Raw genomic sequence first — 8,588 nt, 5'->3', positions numbered from 1 at the left:
AAGAGCCAAAGAAACTGGTAAATTTGCCCAGTATCCTGTAGGGCCCCGCGAGCACGCATAACTGACGCAGCACGACGTGGCATGGACTCGACTAATATCTGCAGTAGTGCTGGAGGGAATTGACACCACGAATCCTGCAGAGCTGTCCATGCATCCGTAAGAGTGGAGGGGGTGGAGATCTCATCTGAACAGCACGTTACGTGGCATCCCAGATATGTTCAATAACGTCCATGTCTGGGGCGTTTGGTGGCCAGCAGAAGTGTTTGAAGTCAGAAGAATGTTTCTGGATGTTTCTGGAGCCACTCTGTAGCAATTCTGGACGTGTAGGATATCGCATTGTTGTGATGGAATTGCCCAACTCCATCGGAATGCTCAATGGACATTAATGGATGCAGGTGATCAGACAGGATGCTTACGTACGTGCCACTTGTTAGAGTCGTATCTAGACGTATCAAGGATCCCATATCAGTCCAACTGCACACGCCCAACACCATTACAGAGCCTCCACCAGCTTGAACAGTCTCCTGCTGACATGCAGGTCCATGGATTCATGAGGTTGTTTCCATACCCGTACACGTCCATCCGCTCGATACAATTTGAAACGAGACACGTCTGACCACGCAACATGTTTCCACTTTTCAGCAGTCCATTGTAGGTGTTGACGGGCCTAGGCAGGGCGTAAAGCTTTGTGTCGTGCAGTCATCAAGTGTACAAGAGTGGGACTTCGGCTACGAGAGCCCATATCGATGACGTTTCGTTGACTGGTTCGAGCGGTGACACTTGTTGATTGCCTAGCATTGTAATCCGCAGCAATTTTCTGAAAGGCTGCACTTCTGTCACGTTGAACGATTCTCTTCAGTCGTCGTTGGTCCCGTTTCTTGCTGGATCTTTTTCCGGTCGCAGAGATGTGGGAGATTAGATGTTATACCGGATTTCTGATATTGACGGTACACACGTGAAATTGTAGTACGGGAAAATCCCCACTTCATTGCTACCCCGTAGATGCTGTGTCCCATTGCTCGTGGGCCGACTGTAATACCACGTTCAAACTCACTTAAATCTTGATAACCTGCCATTGTAGCAGCAGTAACCGATCTAACAACTGCGCCAGACACCTGTCGTATGTAGGGGTTGCCGCCTGGAGAGCCGTATTCTGCCTCTTTACATATCTCTGTATTTGAATATGCATGCCTATACCAGTTTCTTTGGCGCTGCAGTGTATAGTAAAGGTGTACTACTTATTGTGAAACCCAGTCGTATATTAAAATCAATCTAACACCCTTCTAGTCCCAAAGTTTATTCTGTAGTACCTTCTATGGACCTGGGTAGAAAAATGAAAATAAAGAATAAGTAAAAACAATAATCGGATTTCGAATCCGGGGTGCAAAAGTAAGAGACCGCGATACTAGGCCAACGCATTTCGGCGGAGATTTTTGCGCGCTAAAAGGCATCTAAATTACGTTGAAATCTTTGACCTTTGTTTTGTATAGTATTTACTGATAAGCCGAGACACGTGTTCGCTTATTTTGTCTCCTCTTCAACTGAGTAAAGTTTCCGGGAAATCAGGTTATGGCACTAGCGGTGTTCTCGTGAGTGCTACAGCGTTGCCCGTGCGCTAAGACTACGGAAACTTCCGCAGAGGTCCCGACTCGACGTTCGAACGCGCAGTTCGTATTGAGACGATACGATATGCTATGTTACACATGGAATAAACATCGCGCGGTTAAGACTCCTTACAGATGCAACACTAGTGTTCCCATCGCTGCGATACGACAAGCAGTAAAGACAGCGCGAATATTTTCTGCATGAGTCCCAATTACGAGCTCTCTACTGAAGTGGACGCTTCGTGACTTATTACTCAAGGCTTAAAATAATCAGAAAAGGTAACGAAATCGTACAGTGCTACTAGAATGAAAAATGATTCTATTATAGCACGAAAAAGGCGAATATGCCCTCGGCAATGTTAGAGATGTAAGAGAATGGAACTAACTCCGACTTCTTTTGCAGATTCATGCAAAAGTTGGGGTCGTGCTACGGCTACGGTGGAGTATGATCATACTGCATGTGTTTGCAGGCTCACGATATACTTAGGGAAGTGTTGAATCGTTCGGGGTTGTCAGTAGTATCGAAGGTTGTCAAGAAGAACGTTCTGTCGCTGATCGCATCGCGAACTGTCGTTTCGGACCGCGAAACGTGTGGACTCAACGCAGCAAGGAAGGAATAGTTTCATTTACGGACTTTACGCCACCTCCTGACACTTTTTCGTGCCGCAGCCAGAGACAGTGGTCTTGTGCGTGTTAGCTGCGTTTGCGTGAATGTGCCTGTGTGTGTGTGTGTATGTGTGTGTGTATGTTGTCTGTTCCAGAAGAAGGGCTTCTGGCCCTAAGATTATCTGTTGAGTAGTTGTTTGTTGTGCCTGTCTGTAACTCAACATCTTCGCTATACGGTCAGTAGAAGTCTCTCCTTTTCGTAATAGTGCAAATACTGATGTAATGTTGTTCAGCACACTGTCTTCGATCACCAATAAAAGTATGTTCACTTACAACCCTAACACCCTCTATATGTAGTACCTGAAAGCCATGTCATATGTGTTGACTTTATACGCTCCATATACACCTACATCTACAATCCGCAAACAACATTGAGGTGTGTGGAGGAGGGTACTTTATGTACCATTCTTACTCCCCCATTTTCTTGCTCCAGTCGCGAATGGTTCGCGGAAAAACGATTGCTAGTAAACTTCGGTGAGGGCGCCAATCCTTTTAATTTTACCTTCACGCTCTTTTCGCAAGATGTATGTAAGAGCCGGCCGCGGTGGTCTAGCGGTTCTAGGCGCTCAGCCCGGAGCCGAGCGACTGCTACGGTCGCAGGTTCGAATCCTGCCTCGGGCATGGATGTGTGTGATGTCCTTAGGTTAGTTATGTTTAAGTAGTTCTAAGTTCTAGGGGACTGATGACCACTGATGTTAAGTCCCATAGTGCTCAGAGCCATTTGAACCATTTTTTTGTATGTAAGAGGCAGCAATATACTGGCTGATTCTTTTACAAACGTATGCTCGTGGAACTTTAACAATAAACCTCATCGTGACGCAGAACGTCTCTCTTGTAGCGTATGCCAGTGGTGTTCACAGCATCTCCACGACTGACGCTTTCATGCTAAGTAAATGAAGAACATGAAGGTGGGGAAAAAAGACCCCCCGAACAGGCCTTGAAGGCCCAACGGTACCGACAGGCAGGCGTGTCATCCTCAGCCCTTAGGCGTCACGAATGCGGATACTGAGAGCCAAGTGGTCACCACACCGCTCTCCCAGCCGTTGTCAGTTTTTCTTGTGCTACTTCTCAGTCAAGTAGGTCTCTAATTGGCCTCACTAGAGCTGAGTGCAGTTCGCTTGCCAACAGCACGCGGCACCACCCGGACGGTGATCCATCCAAGTACGAACCATGCCCGACAGCGCTTATCGATGATCTGACGGGAACCGGCGTTACCACTGCGGCAAGGCGGTTCCCTTTGGAAATGAACCTATAACGAAATACTCTGCATTGCTACCAATCTTTTCTCGTTTCTCTACCAGTCCTATCTGGTACGGTTCACGGACTGAGCAGCAATATTCAAATATTGATCAAACATCGGTTTTCTATCTCCTTCGTGGACGGTCTACATTGTCTGACAATTCTTACAGTGAATCTCAGTCTGACATCTGCCTTACCTGCGATTAGTTTTACGTGGTTGCCCACTTTAAATGGACGTGACTATTTCCAGTGACTTATGAAATCGTATAGTTGTACAATAACGGGTCTTTCTGTCTTTCTATACACAGCACGTTACATCTGTCTGCATAGCTAATCATCACGCACATGATATGTAGAACACGTAGCCGCTCCGTGTCGCCGTGCGGTTCTAGGCGCTTCAGTCTGGAACCGCGTGACCGCTACGGTCGCAGGTTCGAATCCTGCCTCGGGCATGGATGTGTGTGATGTCCTTAAGTTAGTTAGGTTTAAGTAGTTCTAAGTTCTAGGGGACTGATGACCACAGATGTTAAGTCCCATAGTGCTCAGAGCCATTAGAACACATAAAAAACAACTGATTCACCTGAAATATCTTGACCTCACAAACACACACACACACACACACACACACACACACACACCACACACACACACACACACACACACACACCAATTTTAGGCCTCTTACGTGACGTGTCTCAAAATTTCATCCACTCTTTCCTTCTTGAGGTTTGTACCTACGACAATTCATTTTTCTTAGCTCAAGAGTTCGGTTTCGACTGGCAGGCGACACCTCATTTATGTCCATCTGTAAATATTCATCAAGGATCTATGTGAGAGTGAATAGACGAGATCTTTTAGAGAGTGAGCTTTGAAGCATCTCAGCACTTGGGAATGCTGCATTCAAGTTTACTCTTTTTTCCTCTAAACTTGCGTGACAAAACAAAGACAGATATGGTTATCATGTACTACGAGAATCCTTGTGATGATGCAGCACGTGATGTGATGTGTGGAAATTTAAATAAAAAGGTACGTGTCAAAACCTCCCTCTTGAAGGAAGCAAATAAATAGTTATTCATCTATACTCCAGGAGGAACGTTAACTGCTTTGATAATATCCTGTCAATTTTTTTATGTTCTCGAATCTCGAACATACCTATGCTGTTGTCCACAATTTCATACACAATACTATGGAGAGGTTGGATACAGAATGGTGCAGCAACTGTCGTTGTAGGAAAGCTGGACAGGAGCAGAAATGATTAGCGAACAAGCTAACAACAAATACGAAATTTACTTAAGTTTTATTTCTCCAAACATATGAAGACTCATTAAAAATTATGCAGCAAGAAATAGAGTCCAGCTATCAATGCCAACTAGGTTGAGGGGGTCTGTACTAAGCACAAACAATGGAGTCAGAACCGCGACTAGATGGCGTCTGCATCTCGCAGTGGAAAGACTATGTGCGACTGGGGCGAGTGCCCATGCTATATGAGAGCAGAAGGGGGCGTTCTTGGTAAAGAGCTGTAGAAGGCGCGATTCAGCGGGCGTGCTCCATTGGGTCCGTCGGAGCCAGCCTGACCACTATCGGTGCCTGACGGAAGCTAGTTGCCAACCTAAAGACGCCAGTAGGGTAGTATCGATAAGTGATACCACATATGCAACTTATGTTCTTCCACTGATATCAAAAACTTGATCCATTAAATTTCAGGAGTGCGGTACTGTAAACTTTATTTCTTCAAATATTTCGGCTGTATAACTTTCGGTCATTTTTAGAGGGAGTCGACAGATTGAACTTACATCACTCGCCATGTCCTTTTAAAAAAGTGCATCGCGCTGCTGCATATGCAGCCACAGGTACACAAGCGCCAAAGACATTGATTGGCAGCAAAGGACGTGCAGGTATAATAAGAGAAGATGGCGCTACAGACTTACCCTACAGACGTCGCTGTGTATGATGCCCCCAAAATTTTAGCAGACTACTGTTTACGATTGCTTCGTGTTTTTAATTTCTGTCGTTTGCGCGCACCAGTTGTTATAAATAGCCGGCCGCTGTGACCGAGCGGTTCCAAGCGCTTCATCCCGGAACCGCGCTGCTGCTACGGTCGCAGGTTCGGATCCTGCCTCGGGCATGGATGTGTGTGATGTCCTTAGGTTAGTTAGGTTTAAGTAGTTCTAAGTCTAGGGGACTGATGACCTCAGATGCTAAGTCCCATAGTGCTCAGAGCCATTTGAACCATTTGTTAATAATAGTGTTTCAGTGCTTTCAGGTGATTTTTGGTCTTAGATGAATACAGTAATACGACGCAATGGCCTCATTAATATAATTTTCTTTTTTTTATACAATTCGAACAACCAAGAAGAGAAATTTTTGATGTTAAAAGGCTGTCTTCGCAATCCAGTATATTCCTTAATACGAGTGACGAAACTGATGTTTGGTCTTTTGGTCTATGTCATCTTCCCGAAAATTCTAACAACATATTTTGCTGTTGGTCGGAATCTCACGTCTCAAAGCGTTCACCGAGGAAGCTTTGATAGGAAGTCTAAGCAGCGCAACTAAAGTTCATACCTTAAAAGAAAATATTACTTGGCGAACATCACTCACGAACGAAATTTACAGTTTATTACATTTATAATTAGAACGATTAGCACACTCGTAAATGTCGCAAAGTGGCATTTTTGATCAAAAGACCTCAACCAGAAGCTAATGTTTTGGGCAGTCGACATGGCGGACGTCTGCTTCTGGTTTGTGATGTCATGACATCTCCTTTTACTGTATCTCAACGGCAAAGGCTATGCATAAACTTGAACTGTGGCTATGTAGACGATCCATGCTGGGGTACTGTTTGTTTCTTTATGAGCTGTACTGTAGCGACATGTACGCGAGTTTAGTAAAGAAAACGCCGGATTCAATTATGTGGCCAGCCAGAATCGCTATCCTTGTTAGTTAAATTCTTCACCGAACGAACTCCAAGTGCTCCTCTCATAATCAAGTCCCAAAAAAATTAATTCCACACTACAATTTAGACATTTAATAGCGCATAGCAGTTCACGAAAGGGACAAGAAACGTGGACTCGAGAACAGCTGAACATGAAATCCGATGCTCTGCTGCCATACACACCGTGACAAGCATCGAAGCGGAGGATGCTCTGAATGATCTTGCTTTGGTGATTAGGTGGAAGATCGACAACGCGGTGAACAAGAGCGAGCTCTATTAACACAAATCGAACAGGGCCACGGGCAGTTCATCCGCGCCTGTACACCGTTTACGGCCTGACAGAAAGCTATGTACGCTGTCGTGTGTTCGCTCCTCTGGGAGCCAGGCACCAAACACCCTGTCTAGTATACTCCATAACTCTTTGTAAGGCTACTCCTACGAGACCTAATTCAACAAGTGAATAAGATAGAGTTTTAAGATAGCTTGAGGGGTTTTCTGTTCAGATGAATACTCTTATTAACTTCATCCCTATTACAGTTTTTCAGACTTACCTGCTATTTCTCCCCCTGAGTCACACTTCGAAACTCTTGCACTATGGAGTCCTCGATATCCTTAAAATATCTACAGTGTGTTTCCCTTAAAGTGATTTAGGGATGATGTGGACGAGATCTGAGATGAGGAACCCTGCTCTTGAAATGACTAGATAGAAAATTACGGAGCCATGTATTGTAAGGGGTAACTCTAGCAGCAGAATACGTGATGTTACGAATCGCTGTTTGTGCGATAAAATGAACTGATTAACTGTGTAAGCAGTTGCTTGCTTTGTGCGTCAGACGAAACTAAACGTAGCCTTACTTCATTTGCGGTGGACACAGGTAACTCCATCGATCCTCGAATAAGGTGTGAAGTTCACAGGTTGTACCGGGTAGGCAAAATGAAACTCTGTCAACTGAATGTTCCATCGGTTCTTGGTAGAATTTATTATAATAGAAATAGCCCGGAAAATATTTCATGAACCTTAAGATAAGCAACACTACTTACGCCATCTGCAGCTGGGACAGACGATGTAAGTTCCGTTACCTATTTTAGGGTTTGTAAAATATTTTCTGTGCCTGATTTTTAACCCATCCTATTGTAAGTCTGAGTACCGACATAGGAAAGTTCTAACGCACACAAGACTACTTAAATGGCTAGTCGAAACGAAGCATGTGGTGCTACTCTACAACGGCTCATGAGTCCGACTCACTACCTGGAAAGTGTATTGCTCACTCCTACGTATGTTTAGTCATCAATCAGCATTCGATCAGTTTGACGTGGACTGATATTGCGCTCGATGTTGCGAGCAGTATCATACAGGAACACCTGTTACATCCGTACAATTCACAAAATTGCAAGCCGTACGTCCTGTTGACTTTGTGCCTGGCGGTCTGTTTAGCCAATGGTCAAGGCAGCGCAGCATTGCATACCAGTAAAGTTCCCCTTCAAAATCACCACCGAGAGTGCACGCACACGCCATCTATAAAGGGTATTTCAAGAAAGTGTCACTTATATCTACAGATTTTTTTACAAGAAGGTAGTATTGTTCAAGCAAACGGCCTTGCCGCAGTGGTAACACCGGTTCCCGTCAGATCACCGAAGTCAAGCGCTGCAGGGCTGGGCTAGCACTTGGATGGGTGACCATCCAGTATGCCGAGCGCTGTTGGCAAGCGGGGTGCACTCTGCCCTAGTGGGTCAAACTGAGGAGCTACTTGACTGAGAAGTTGCGGCTCCGGTCTCGTAAACAGACATACGGTCGGGAGACCGGTGTGCTGACCACATGCCCCTCCATATCCGCAACCAGTGACGCCTGTTGTTGAGGGTGCCACGGCGGCCGGTCAGTACCGTTGGACCTTCATGGCCTGTTCGGACGGAGAGAGAGTATTGTTCAAACTAGAAGAAAATATCCTATAATGATGTGTCCAGTAACCAATGAGTGTTGAGATATGGGTCAGTCTGTTCTGTTATTCCCATTTGTCAGTTCTGTAGAAACAGACCACTGCCGTACGTGGTTAACACGCATGCTGACATACCTTCCAGCCCTTCTTCGCGGTGAATCACTTTCAAACACACCTGGCCCCATTCGGGGTCATGATATACGTTGGTTACCT

The 8,588-nt window shown here is 45.3% G+C and overlaps 1 pseudogene; it reads left to right on the top strand.

The window, feature by feature from the left end:
• The first annotated feature begins 8,028 nt into the window (after positions 1–8,028).
• Positions 8,029–8,146, top strand: LOC124607855 (annotated as a pseudogene).
• The last annotated feature ends 442 nt before the right edge of the window (positions 8,147–8,588 follow it).

The sequence above is a fragment of the Schistocerca americana genome, chromosome 3, assembly GCF_021461395.2.
Source record: "Schistocerca americana isolate TAMUIC-IGC-003095 chromosome 3, iqSchAmer2.1, whole genome shotgun sequence".
NCBI lineage: Eukaryota > Metazoa > Arthropoda > Insecta > Orthoptera > Acrididae > Schistocerca > Schistocerca americana.
This window is presented reverse-complemented; position numbering and strand designations above follow the sequence as displayed.